We start from the raw sequence: 16,507 nt of genomic DNA on the forward strand, positions 1-16,507 counted from the left end.
TCTTCATAATGATAAGGTATCAAATAACTATTTATGCTGAAAATAAAGTACAAAAATAAAACTAAGCCAAAAATAAACTTAAATATAAAAATACACTAAAATAGTAAAAATAGTAGAATAAATTATAGAGTTACCTAAGTACAATAGTAGAAGAATATGTATCAATATACATTGATCACTCGTCTCCAAATTTCTAATATCTCATTTAAATCCTCATTCGACTCTCCAAGAAGAACTATATCATTTGTAAGAAGTATGCATCTCGATGCTAGCTCTTGGATGTGTTTTGTGAGTACATCCAAAATTAAGATAGAAAGGAAGGGTTTTAGGGTTGAACCTTGATGTAAATCAACTGTAATGGGAAAATCGGTTGTCTCTCCACCCTGTGTCCGCACACTAATCAATACCCTTTCATACATATCTTGGATAGCTCGAATATATGCAATTCTAACCCCTTTCTTCTCTAGGGATTACCATAGAATCTATCTAGAAGCTCTATCACATGCCCTCTCCAAGTCAATAAAAATTAAGTACAGGTCTTGTCGATCCATCTGATACTGCTCTATCACACGCTGTAATAGATAAATTGCTTCCATGGTCGACCTTCCAAACAAAAAATCAAATTGATTCTCTGAGACTTAAGTCTCTTTTATTAATCTTCGTTCAATCACTCTTTCACATAACTTTATGGTATGACTCATAAGTTTAATCCCCTTATAATTTGCACAATTTTGTATACCCTCTTGTTCTTAAAGATTGGAACTAAGGTGTTTCTTTTCCATTTCTCTGACATACGTTTTGACTTCATAATTTCATTAAATAATTTGGTGAGCCACTACATACCTCTATCTCCAATAATTTTCCACACTTCAAGAAGTATGTTGATTGGTCCAACCGCCTTACTGTTACTCATTCTTTTCAACGCTACCTTTACCTCCTGTTTTTGGATCCGACGGTAGTAATTATAATTCTGATACGCTTATCTAATATTGAGTCTTCTAGAGTCCAATGTGATATCACATCCATCACTAAATAGGTTGTAAAAATATGTATTCCACCTATTCTTTATTTTTTAGTTTCCTGAACCAAGACTTTGCCTTCTACATCTTTAACACACTTCACTTGATCCATATCTCTAGTCATTCTTTCTCTTCTCTTAGCAAGCCTATACATAGATTTTTCTCCCTCATTGGTTCCTAGAGATTGGTATAATTTGTCAAAAGCTTGGGTTCTTGCTTCACTCATTGTCTTCTTGGTCTCAATCTTAGCTTTCATGTACTTTCCCCATGTTTCAACATTTTTACACCTAGACCAAACTTTAAAACAATCCTTTTTACTCTAACTTTACTCTGAACACTTTCATTCCACGACCATGATTCTTTACCACTAGGTCTAAAACCTATTGATTCACCCAATATTTATTTATCCACTTTTCTAATCTCACGGGCCATCTTATTCCATATATTATTTACATTTCCTTGTGGTTGTCCAAACCCTCCCTCCAAGATCTTGTGTTGGAAAATTCCTGTTTTTCACCCTTCAAATGCCACCACTTGATCCTTAGTGCTACCACGTGACTTATTATATTTGATCTACCCTTAATTCTTCCATCCATAACCAAAACTCTATGTTAGATAATCAAGCTCTATCCAGGGATAACTTTATAATCTAAGGAAATCTTCCTATCAGACCTCTAGATAAGAAAGAAATATATCTGAGAACATGTCCCCCACTTTTATATGTGATAAGATGTCTATCTCTTTTCCTCAACCATGTATTTGCTATAATAAGATCTAAAGCCTACAAAGACTCCAAGATGGATTTACCTTATGCAGTCACATCCCCTATACGAAACCCCCCATTCACAGTCTCAAAACATCTTGCTACGCTACCTACATGTCCATTAAGATTCCCTCCTAGGAAAAGCTTCTCTCCTTGGGGTATATCCTGAAGTAAACCTTCTAAATCCTCCTTAAAGTTTACCTTAAGATATTCTGCTAATCCAACATGAGGTGCGTAAGCACTAATAACATTAAAGGTGTCTTATTGCACTACAAATTTCAAGATTATGATTTGATCTCCTACTCTTTTCACATCCATAATATGCTTCTTCCACTGCTTGTCCATAATAATCCCCACACCATTTTTCTATCTAAATTTTCTGATGTACCAAAGCTTAATCCCTAGTTGTCTAATTATTTCGCTTTTTCACCCGTCCACTTAGTTTCTTGTATCCACATAAAATTGATCTTCCTCCTAACCATAACGTCAACTATTTCCATAGATTTTCCTGTAAGTGTGCCTATATTCCATGATCCAAAATAAATCCTCCTTTTATGAACTAGCTTCTTTACCCATACTCATTCGTGAAAATGTGAGAACCCCTTGCTTATTTTTCACTACACCCGGATGACAATGCAACATCCCTTGCTCTTTTGATACTATACTTGAGCCATACATCACATTGCTTACAAGCAAAGACCTAACATTCACATTATTTTGTAGTTGATCCATATCATAGAGATTTGATAAAGTTTTGCGTTGGTTGTCGACTTCTTAACACATCCCTCTTATTTTATTCGAGCTTGGGACCGACTACGTGTAGCAAAGCTAACCTAAGTAAGATTATCTAATTAATTTTTAATTTTAATAAAAAAATGATACTATGTTGAGAAAATCAAGTAATTAACAATGTGTTCTAAAAATGTATAAAAGAATTTCTAATTTCATGTCGATTGTATTATAAGATTTAAAATAACGTCTCAAACTTATAGCCTCCATTGGGATGTTTTTTCAGTTTCAAAATATTCAAAAATTAAAATTAGTTGGTTTTATTTGATTTATAAAAATTATAAAAAATTATAAAAAAAATTATATTAATTTATGGTTATTAATTATTTAAAAATTTAAATAAATTTTAAATATAAAAAAAAAATATTTATCATTGTAATATTTTAATTCAAATAATTTGCAGCACTTAATATATAAAATAATTAAAATATTACAATATCTAACATACATATTTAATAGTAATATTAAGAATAATAATTAAAAGTGGTGATTGTCATTATATGCGTGTCGGGGGTAATGATCAGTGATCAGAGACAGTAGTAACTAAAGACAACTAAAACCAGAATTATAGGCCTCTATTTTTTACATGTGTGTGTGTGTGTGTGTGTGTGAGAGAGAGAGAGAGAGAGAGAGAACTAACTTTGCTTGTTTTATTTGAAAGAAATATGGAATAGATGAATAAATGTGTGGAATCATATATCTTTTTTCAACTTTTTTATAATCAATATATACTTCTCAAGGAAACTGCAAAATGCTGATGTGTCAACTCTACAAAAACCCCTCTTACAAAGCTTTCAATTTTTTTACTTCAGTTATTACATGTCATATTTTATACCTTCCAGTTATAACTCAACATATCAAATAATTTATTAAATGACATTGAAAATATAAGCAAATAATATTGGTGTAGTCATATATTTATAAAGACACATCAAGGGTGAAGAGATTGTAGTCGCCTGTAAGGGGCACCCTTTTACCACCCACGATATGGTAATCTCACCTTTAGCACTCCCCACTCGCCCTGCTTAGGAAAACTTGTGAAAATACATGTCTTGGTCATACATAATACATAGTCAATATAGTAAATCACGTCATCTTAAAATGTAGGGATTCAACAGTTTACTACTATGATCAGGTAGGAAGTTATCATTCCCAATAAACCTTAAATATACATGTGTTGGCCTCTATAAATACCCTATCTCTGGAATAAAAGAGAACAACTCATATATACAAGAAATAACCTTAAGAATACCAAGTTTTCCACCTCACATGAGTTTGCTCTCTGCATAGCCAAAAACACCATCGATAAGGGTTTCTCACCACTGTGAGCAAGTTCTTAAGCATAAAAAATCCTTAAATCCACTGGTCACCCCTACCAGCCTAGGGGTACCACAGATATGTGATTTTTGACAAGTACAAGGGAACCCACTATGGGGCCCTGATAAAACTAACATGGGTTACACCTTTCATCGTCACTTCCATTTTCATTTTCTTCTCTCTAAAATGGCTAAGAAAGATCCAAATTTCGTGGCTAACACCATAGTCGGAGGTTTCCCTGGCAAAGCAAGTTCCAGCTCCTCCAAGAGGAAACATGTCTGGAAAGTGTTGTCTGTGAATGTAATATTCTCAGGACTCTCCAAATACAAGTAGAGAGAACACGGATGTGAATTGTGTGGGTTTGAAAAATGATGATCAAATAAAAAATATTTGATAAAATCAAAATTTTAAATGAGTTTGTAAAATAAACAATGAATAAGTAATTTCAAATTTGAAATATAGAAATACAATAGATGTAAATAAATGACTGAAATGTAAAGAGATAAAGTAAAAGAAAGATGAAGCATAGATTTTTAGATGTTTGACCTAACCATTTGGACTATCTTTGTCCTCAAGAGTTTCATCTTGAGAGTTTCCACTATGCTATGAGTTTTTTAGAGGTTTTTCCCACGAACTTTGTTATAGATAGACTTGAGTTTTACACTAGCTATCCTCCAAATCAAAATGGAGACCTCCCAACTAAGCACAAGATCTTAAGACCAAGACAATCTCACACGAAATAAGAGTTTTTAACACCAAGTAAGCTCAAAAATCAAACAAGGTTTTTAATTACGAAGACCTTCAAACCACAAAGAGGTTTAACCATAGAGATATAACAACAATTCCCCCACACCAGAACCAAAACCTTGCAAACAAAAATGCATTCTCAAAGCACTATGGCAGAGAACAACTCAATATTTTTTTTACATTTTTTTACTTCAATTATTACATGTAATATTTTACACATTTTAATTATAACTCAATAGATAAAATAATTTATTAAATAATATTGGAAATATAAGGTAATAATATAGGTGTAGTGATATATTTATAAAGCCACATCAAGGGTGAATAGATTGTTACCACCTGTTAGGGGGGGCATCCTTTTATCGCCCATAATATGATAATCTCACCTTAAGAACTCCACACTTTCCCCATTTAGCGAAACGTGAGAAAATACATGTCTTGGTCATAGAGAATACATAGTCAATAGAGTAAATCGGGTCATCCTAAAAAGTAGGGATTCAACAGTCTACAACTACGATCAGGTAGGCAGTTATCATTCCCAATAAACCTAAACTATATGTGTGTTGGCCTATGGAATAAGAGAGAACAACTCATATACACACAAAATAACCTTAAGAAATACATAGTTTTTCATCTCACGTGTGATTGCTCTCTACATAGCCAAAAACACCATCGATCAAGGTTTCTCACCAATGTAAGCAAGTTCTAAACCACACAAAATGTTTAAAGCCACTGGCGACCCTTTTCAGCATTGGGGTACCACACATATGTAGTTTCAGAGTTGAAAGATAGAAATACAACAAAAGTAAATAAATGACTGAAATGTAAAGAGATAAAGTAAGAGAAAGATGAAGCAAATATATTTAGAGGTTTGACATAACCATTTGGATTGTCTTTGTCCTCAAGAGTTTCATCTTGAGAATCTCCACTATGATGTGAGCTTTTTCCCATGAATCTTGTAATAGATAGACTTGAATATTACATTGGTTATCCTCCAAGTCAAACATGAGTTTTAACAAGACATCCCAACCAAACACGAGAGCTTAACACCAAGACAGTCTAAAAAAAAACAAGAGCTTTTTACACCAAGTAAGCTCAGAAACCAAACAAGATTTTTAATTACGAAGACCTCCAAACCACAAAGAGGTTTAACCATGGAGATATTACAACAATTCTCCCACACCAGAACCAAAATCTCGAAAATAAAAGTTCATTCTCAAAGCACTAAGGCAGAAGTGGGGTAGGGAGAAAGAGAGAGAGGTACATATTTTATATGATTATATATCACAAAAATTTGTATACTTTAAATTAAATACAAAATTGAAAAAAATACATTTATGTTTTTACGCATGTGTACATTTAAAAAAGAGAACAAACAGGCATGGGAGTGTCGTTTAATATATATATATATATATATATATATATATATATATATATATATATATATATAGATATATATATATATATAGATATATATATATATACTAGTATATATATATATACTAGTATATATACTAGTATATATATATATATATATACTAGTATATATATATATACTATATATATATATATATATATATATATATATATATATATATATATATATTATATATACTAGTATATACTAGTGTATATATATATATATATATATATATATATATATATATATATACTAGTATATATATATATATATATACTAGTAATATATATATATATATATATATACTAGTGTATATATATATATATACTATATATATATATATACACTAGTATATATATATATATATATATATATATATATATATATATATATAATATATATATATATATATATATATATATATATATATATATATATATATATATATATATATACACTAGTGTATATATATATATATATATATATATATATATATATATATATATATATATATATATATATATATATATATATATACTAGTGTATATATATATATATATATATATATATATACTAGTGTATATATATATATATATATATATATATATATATATATATATATATATATATATATATATATATATATATATATATATATATATATATATATACACTAGTATATATATATATATATATATATATATATATATATATATATATACATATATATACTAGTATATATATATATATATATATATATATACTAGTGTATATATATATATATATATATATATATATATATATATATATATATATCTATATATATATATATATATATATATATATATATATATATATATATATGTTTATTAATTATTTAAAAAAAAATAACTTAGAAGTTCTATTTTTTATTAAAAATTCAACGATTTATGTGTATAAAAACGTATGATATTATTATAAATATAAACTGTATTTAAAAACTTACAAACATTATTAGAATTATTTGAGTTTCATTAGAGTTTTCAAAATCAAATTAAATTAAATCTTGGTTACTTGGTTTTTTGAAACTATAAATATAACTTGTATTTTTCATTGGGAATGAAGCATTCAAAAGTAATCCTTAACCAAAATAAAATATGGGTGCATCCAACACTATTAGTCTATTGTTGATATTCATGACTAGTTTTATTTTGTTAGCCCAAACAGGACTTTCAAATGATGTTACCAATCCACCTATTGAATCTCCTACACAAAGGTCATTATCATCATTTGAAAAATATTTAACAAATTGTGCTAGAAAACTATACCCATTTTGTGGTAATGAGATATTTTCTAGTGCATTTTTCGCTAATTAAACGGTTAGTGATACATGTTGTGTTAACCTTGAGAATGATTTGGGACAAAAGTGCCATGAAGATATGACTAGATATGTTTTATCATCTCCACAATACAAGAAAGATAGAGTTTTGATTTGGAAAAGGAGCAAGGATGTTTGGAATGATTGTGTGTCTAGATTATTATTAGATATAATTTTTCCGGCAGAAGCTCCATATTACTTTTAAATGAATTCTATGTTCATACGATTATATTTATATATGTATTATTTAAAGTATCATTTATGCACCTATGCATAATAGTTATGTGCTCCAAATCATATATCAAATCATGTGATAAATTCAATTAAGTTTTTTTCTTTTTATTTCTTTTGAATAGTATAATAATCAGAATTTTACTTCTTAAAAGTTAATAATTTATTTCTCATACTAATAAAAACTAGTAAGAAACTTGTGCCTACGGACGGGATATATTTTTGGGTGGGATATGGTTTTGGACGCGTATTTGTTTGTAGATTGTAATAAAAATTAAAAGTTGAAAATAGAAAAAACTTAAGAAAAATAGTAAATTTAAGTTGAAATAATAATACATGTAGAAGATGAAAGGTAAACAACAATATCAATAATAATTTAATTATAAAAAAATTATTGAAACTTGTATTAGATAAATTAATCATTTACTTTTTTTAACAAATAAGACAATTATATTATAAGAGAGAATACAATGGTCGATAAATTTATTATTCAATATTTGAATCAGTAGTAAATTTGATCTCGTTTATAAGAATAGTATTTGTTTTCGTATATAAAAATATTCTATTCAACAATATATTTATTTCCCGTATATAAATATTATTTTTGTTTTGACATTATTTATAAATAAATTTTAATCAATAGTAAAGTTATTTTCGTTTATACAAATATTTAAATCAAAATATTATTTTTATTTTGATAATATTTATAAAAATATTTAAATCAATAGTAAAGTTATTCTCGTTTATAACAATAGTATTTTCTCTCCTATATAAAAAGATTTTAATTAATAATGTATTTTTTTCCGTATAATAAATATTAATTTTGTTTCCTAAAAATGTATTAAAAATCCAAAAACGTTGAAAAGTTGTAATGTCAGCTATCTAGAGAGTTGAATATGATATATGCACAAAATAGTCAACCTATTATATACTTGAAAGAGATAAAAAAGAATTATTCTCACAAATTAAAGAAAATTTAATAATTTTTAATATTTATTTATATATTTATATAAAGGTGACATGGCAGAAAAAGAGAAAGGGGCAAAAATATGTTTTTCACATCATCTAATTTTTTTATATCATAGATTTTCATAATTCTTGTTTTACATAGGCCTAATTTATGGTAAAGTGATATTTGATAGTTCATTTTATGCTAATCAAATTGTTAATGATACATGTTGTATTAATCTTGAGAGTGATTTGGGACAGAATTGCCATGAAGATATCACTAAATTTGTTTTGTCATCTCCACAATTTAAGGCAGGTAGAATTTTAATTTGAAAAAAGAGTAAGGATGTTTGGAATGAGTGTGTGTCTAGATTATTATTAGATATGATTTCTCCAACAGAATCTCCATATTATTTTTAAATGAATTCAATATTCATGATATTTTTAAATGAATTCAACATTCGTGAGATTATATTTATATGAGATTAATTACTATACACTGTCAGTGTAAAAAGTTTTACACCGTCGGTTCATCACCATCACCCGTTTGTATTACTTTATAGATTTTTAAAATAAAAGTCAAACTTCTGTTAATATCCAACGTCTATAATTAACTGACGGTATAAAACCCTTTTACACTGTCAGTGTATTTCAATTAATCTCTATTTATATATGTATCGTTTGAAGTATCTCTTATCCTATGGACATGTGCATAATAGTTATGTACTCCAAATCATGTAATAAAATATGTCAAAGGCCAACAAATTAATAAACTATAAATATAATGTATTAAATTATATAATAAATTATATTTAAATTTATTATTTATTTATTTCTAATAGTCTAATAATCCGAATTTTGGTTCTTAAAAGTTAATAGATGAATTACGTCGATTTAAACTTACATCAATGTAACTATTGACTAAGTAGAATTAAAAAAAAAATATTCAATTAAGTTTTATTCCATTAAGTGAGGTATGTTGGTGCACAAGGTGATAAAGATGAACAATGGAAATAAGAGAGAGAAGAGAGAATAATGACAAACTTCCATTACTCTAAAACGGTTACAAATGGTTGCACACACACTGCTACACATATTGCAAAAGGATTAATGATGTTCACACCACTCACTTGCTTAAATACAAGTGAGACTTAAGAGAAATACTAAAATACCATCTAACAAACTCTATCTACAAGTTTCTGAAAATACAACATCCATTAATTCATATTCAGCTTAACCAAAACTGACAACACCAATTTCATCCCTTAACCGGAGAAATTGATCAGTCTTTATCGTCTTCTTCAGAACACCTGCCAGTTGTTTCTGGGTGCTATAGTGCACAACTTCTAGCACTTCATTCTGAACCTGATTTCTCATAAAGTGATACTTAATCTCATTATGCTTGCTTCTCCCATGCAACATTGGGCTCTTGGCAAGATTGATAGCAGACTTGTTATCAATCATCAACTTTAGAGGTTTGTTTACTTTAATCTTCAGATCCTGTAGTAAATTCAGAAGCCACACAACTTGACATGCAGTCACAACACCTGCAATATATTCTAATTCATAGGTTAACAAAGCAACAACTGGTTGCTTCTTGGAACACCAAGAAATATGACTTCCAAGAAACTTAAACAAGTATCCAGAAGTACTTCTTCTGTCAATTCTGTCTCCACGCCAATCAGAATATGAGTAACTCAAAAGCTTTGAGTCAGTTTCAACACCAGAAGGGAACAAAACTTCGTAATTCAGAGTTCCCTTTATATGCCTTAGAATTCTGACTGATATTTGGTAATGAGACCACTTCGGTTTACTCAAAAACCTATTCACTGTTCCAACTGCACAACAAATAGCAGGTCTGGTATTACACAAATACCTCAGAGAACCTACCAACTACTTGAACATTGTCGCATCTACATCATCACCATCAGAATTAGAATCCAATTTCTAATTTGTATCATCACGTATGAAAGTAACTTTATAATTCAGTAACTCAAATCTCTTCAGAAGCTCAAGTTCATATTTCAGCTGATGTAAAATTATGCCTTTCTCAGAGTACATAATCTCCATCCCTAGAAAATAAACCATATTTCCTAGACCAGTCATCTCAAACTCATTCATCATCGCCTCCTTAAACTTAGTTATCTCATGTTCACAACTTCCTGTTAGCAAAATTCCATCAACATACAAATATTCTAGAATCATATTGCCTTCAGAAGTATGCTGAACATAGACACCATACTTCATCTCACATTTCTGAAATCCCTGCTTCTTGAAAAATGAATCAATTTTCAGATTCCAAGCTCTAGGGGCTTTCGTTAGTCCATACAAGGCTTTATGTAATAGGTACACCATACCTTCCTTATTCTTTTTCTCAAATCTAGGAGGTTGTGACACATAAACCTCTTTTTCTAATGGACCCTTCAGAAATGCAGATTTCACGTCTAAATGCATCAAAGGCTAATTCCTGTTAGTAGCTATCACAATCACCAGCTTGCTTATTTCATGTCTTGCTACAGGCGCAAACACTTCAAAGTAATCTAACCCAGGTTTCTATAGAAAACCTCTCGTAACTAACCTTTCTATGTGTTTTCCAATTGATCCATTTGGATTTAGCTTCACCTTATAAACCCATCTCACGCCGATGACTTTCTTGTTCTTTGGAAATTCTATTAGCTTCCAAGTCTTATTTCTCTCTATGGCATCAAGTTCTTCTTTCATGGCCTTCATCTAGACTTTCTACTTGAGAGCCTTCGTACTCACGGGTTCAGAGTCTACTAACATGGCATATTGAATAACTTCCCCTTCAGGATCTACTTCAGTATCTTGCAGCATGTCAAACTCTACAAACCTTCTCAGAATGTTTCTGATTCTTTGTGGCCTTTGAACTTGTTCAGAACCTTATGATTTTGGATTAGTATCAGATGTTGAAAACCTTCTCGGAGTGTTTCTGATTCTCTGAACTTGTTCATAACCTTCTGATTCTGGAACAATATCAGATGTTGGAACTCCATAAGTATCGACTTCAGAAGTATGGCCACCTTCAAAATCTGGAATATTCCCAAAATCTTGACTACCACCAGAATCTGAATCACCATCAAAATTTGGATCATAATGAGACTGTTCCTCAGAATCAATATCGCCTTATGATTCTGACTCACTCTCAGAATCATTTTCAGGCTCTAACTCATCTTCAGAATCAGAATCAATATCTTCAGAAGTTAACTCAGCATCGGAGTTGGACTGAGACTTTCTCCAATCCCATACTCATGACTCTTTCACAACAACATCTTTGTTGACATCAATCTTATTAATGAATGGACAATAAAGCTTATAAGCACTTGTACTATGATACCCCACTAGTAACATCACATTGCTTCTATCATCCAACTTCTTTGTAGTAGCATCTGGAACGTGTTTATAATAGACATAACCAAATACCTTGAAATGACTTACACTTTACTTATCTCCAGTCCACCTCTCAAAAGGAAAATTTTCCTTCAGATTCTTTGTTGGACACCTATTGAGCACATATGCTGCAACAACAACAACTTCTCCCCACAAAGTGTTCGGAAGCTTTTTCTCCTTTAACATGCTCCTTTCCATATCAAGCAAAGTTCAGTTTCTCCTTCCAGCAAGACCATTGTGTTGAGGAGTATATGAAGCAGTCACTTCATGCTCAATTCCATTCTCCTTATACAAATTTTTGAACTCTGTAGAGTTATACTCACCTCCACCATCAGTTATGAGAATCTTCAGTGTCTGACCACTCTATTTCTCATCCTTGATTATGAATTTCTAAAATTCAGTAAACACCTCGTGTTTGAACTTTATAAGGGATACCCATGTCATCCTTGTGAACTCATCCACAAATACACAAACTATTTATTCCCTCCTAGTGAAGGTTCTGGAAATGGTCAACACGCGTCAGAATGCACTACTACCAAAGCATTTCATGAATTTTCTAGTTTCTTAATTGCAGTGATTCCACGTACCAATTTCTTTGAATTCAGATGCCCTAAGCTTCTGAAGTTCAAATGACAAAATCTTTTGTGCCACAACTCACTTTCCATTACAAAACTTGTTATGTTAAGGCATTCAGAGTCCACAGTTTTAACATACACCTTGAATGTTCTATTCCTTCCCTGTTCTGACTCAATAATCAGCTTCTAATTACAGTATATAGCTTCAAAAAATTGTCCTTCATGGTAATGGAGAATCCCTTTTCAATTAATTAACCTACACTCATCAGATTTCTCTTCATGTCAGGAACATACCAGACATTCTTAATTAGTGTAGATTTTCCATTATTCAATCACTCTAACATTCCCCATTTCTTCAGCATTCAGATACTTATCATCAACACATCTGATCTTGATCCTCTTCCCAGAGTCAAAATCAACTAGCCATTTCTTATTTCGAATAAGATGGTTTGAATAACCATTGTCCATATCAGAATTAGAAGCCATTAATATCACATGTTCATCATCATAACTTCTAGCTATATCTGCTTCTTCTGATTTCCTTTCCTTATTTAACCAACAATCTGCAGCGAAGTGGCCAAACTTCTTACAACAGTAACATTGAACTTTTATCTTGTCATACTTCTCCTTTCCCTTCTGACTCTCAGAAGTTGTGGTTTCTAACTTTTGAGACCTACAATATCTTTTCTTGGCTTATGACCAAGACTGCTTCTGGTCTTTCTTGACAAAAGAAGCTTTTAAAGCCTGCTCTACCTCTCTCTCATAGGTTCTTTCAATCAGACGCAACTCTTGAGTCTCTAGATTGCTTTGCAGCTCTTCTATTCTCATGGTGCTCAGATCCTTAGAATGTTTAACTGCTATAACAATGTAATCAAACTGAGGAGTAATAGATCTAAGTACCTTATTAATAATACTTTCTTCAGAGAGTGTTTCTCTGCACAACTTTATTCCACGCGACTTTATGTCATTTGTGATCAAAATTACTTTAGAGATGTAGTCAAGTACCTTCTCATTGTTCTTCATGTTGAGATTCTCATACTTCTTACATAGAGACTGAAGCTTCACCTTCTTCATTGATGTATCACCTCTGTAGCACTGCACCAGTGTGTCCCATGCAACTTTCACCGTCATCGAATCAGTGATTTTATCAAACATGTTCACATCAACATACTGATGGATGTAAAACAATGCCTTATGATCCTTCTTCCTCAGATCACGTTGGGCATTTCTCTACACATCAGTTGCATTTTATGGAAGTGCAACCTGAACGTAACTGTCATTAATGAGATCAAGAACATCTTGAGCTTCAAACAACACACGCATCTGAATCATCCAATGATTCCGGTTCTTGCCATCGAACACTGGAAAATTGGTACTCAATTACCATTTTCGTTCATCTTCAACCTTGTGAAATACACTCAGATCTCACCTAAGCAAAATGTTTCCCAATCCTCACAAAATCAAGATATCTGATTCTGTTACGATTTTGATCATAAATTCAACAAGAATTCTCTGAACAAAAATCAATCACACAACGCCTCACTATTTCACTCGTGTTTCCCATGGTGTTTCCCTGTGAATCTGAACCGGAGCTCTAGATACCAATTTTTGGTGCACAAGGTGACAAAGGTGAACAATGGAAATAAGAGAGAGAAGATAGAATAATAACAAACTTCAAATACTCTAAAACTGTTACAAATGGTTGCACGCACACTACTACACAAACATCAAAAGGATTAATGATGTTCACACCACTCACTTGCTTAAATACAAGTGGGACTTAAGAGAAAATAATAAAATACCCTCTAACAAACTTTATCTACATGTTTTTGAAAATGAATTAATTCTAACAAGGTCGGCTACATGAATCAACTTTTGTCATAATGTTATATCTAGGACCATGTTTCTATCCGTATCATTAATCTCAAGATCTTTCTTAATAACCTCTCTAATATACTTTCTAGATCTTCCAATTCCTCTAGTTGTTTACCTTTTCTCCATCTGGTCTACTCCCTTACTATAAAATCTACCGGTCTTCTCTCTATATGCCCAAACCACATAAGTCTATTTCCACCATCTTCTTCACTATAGGCACTACCACGATACTCTCTCTAATAGTTTCATTTATAATTCTATCTTGTCAAGTCTTACCACATATACACTGCAACATCCTCATCTCTGCTAAACTTACTTTATTTTCGCATTTATTTTTAACCATAAAACATTTTGTCCCATACAAAATCGTAGGTCTTACCGCAGTCCGATAAAACTTTCCCTTCAACTTGAGCGATACCTTTGCATCACATAAAACACCTGATTCTCTTCACCATTTCAACCACCCAACTTGAATTCAATGGTTTACATCCTCTTGTATTTCGCCATCATTTTGTGTTACGGGCCCAAGATATTTAAATAGTGTTACTTGAGAGATAATATGGTCTCCAACTTTCACCTTTAGGTTAGAAACGTTTCTTCTTTTGTTGAACTTACATTCTATATACTCCGTCTTACTTCTAGTTAGGCGAAAACCATGTGTTTCTAAAGCTCGTCTCCAAATTTCTAATACACATTTAAATTCCCCTTCGACTCTCCAAGAAGAACTATATCATTTGTAAGAAGCATGCATCTTGATGCTAGCTCTTGGATATGTTCTGTGAGTACATCTAAAATTAAGGTAAAAAGGAAGGGGCTTAGGGTTGAACCTTGACGTAAATCAATTTTAATGGGAAAATCGTTTGTCTCTCCACCCTGTGTATGCACACTAATCGATACCCCTTCATAAATATCTTGGATAGCTCGAATATATGCAATTCTAACCCTTTTCTTCTCCAGGGATTTCCATAAAATCCCTCTAGAAGTTTTATCACATGCCTTCTCCAAGTCAATAAAAATTAAGTACATGTCTTGTTGGTCCATTTGATACTGCTCCATCACACTCCGTAATAGATAAATCGCTTCCATGGTCGACCTTCCAGACATAAAATCAAATTGATTCTCTGAGACTTGAGTATCTTTTAGGAATCTGCGTTCAATCACTCTTTAATATAACTTCATGGTATGACTCATAAGCTTAATCCACTTATAATTTGCACAATTTGGTATACCCCCTTATTCTTATAGATTTGAACTAAGGTGTTTCTTATCCATTTCTCTAGCATACGTTTTGACCTCATAATTTCATTAAATAATTTGGTGAGCCACTAAATTGTTGGTGTAAGCCCTAGAGGCCAATACTTTTGGTACTTGTATCGAATTATTTATTAATAATAAAAGGTTTTTTCTTTATTATGTTTGTTTAATAAAGTCCCTAGAATAGCTAGTCCGTTTAATGTATCAAGTGTGACTTAATCATGAGATCACATTAAACATAAGGACACTATTCTTAAAGTATCCGTAGTTGAGCTTTATTGTGAAGTGGGATAAAATTAAAGCATTAAGACTATTATGTATATAGACTGATGATCACATCTCATGGATCATGGATAAGGAGTTATCAAGTCTTAAACATAGGTATGAATATTAAGAGTAATATTTATACTGGATTGACCCGCTATGAGAATACTATATAGAATGTTATGCAAAATGTCATAAGTTATTCTCGTGCTGATAATGGTGTATACCATCCTTCGACCTGAAACCACTATGGACCCTAATGTAGAGTCGAGTGCCTTATTGCTGATCAAATGTTATCCGTAACTGGATGACCATAAAGACAGTTGATGGGTACTCCACGAAGCATGCTAAGGGACATGAGTGACCTAGATGAAATTTGCCCATCCTGCGTAACAGGATAAATGTCTATGGGCCCAATATTGAACTGGACAAGGATGACACGATTTATGCCTTGTGTTCAATATAGACATAAGGGAAAAAGGGTAATTGTACGCATAAGTTTTACCACAAAAGGATTTGTCAGATCACATGACATTTTCG

The sequence above is a fragment of the Lathyrus oleraceus genome, chromosome 1 (genome assembly GCF_024323335.1).
Source record: "Lathyrus oleraceus cultivar Zhongwan6 chromosome 1, CAAS_Psat_ZW6_1.0, whole genome shotgun sequence".
NCBI lineage: Eukaryota > Viridiplantae > Streptophyta > Magnoliopsida > Fabales > Fabaceae > Lathyrus > Lathyrus oleraceus.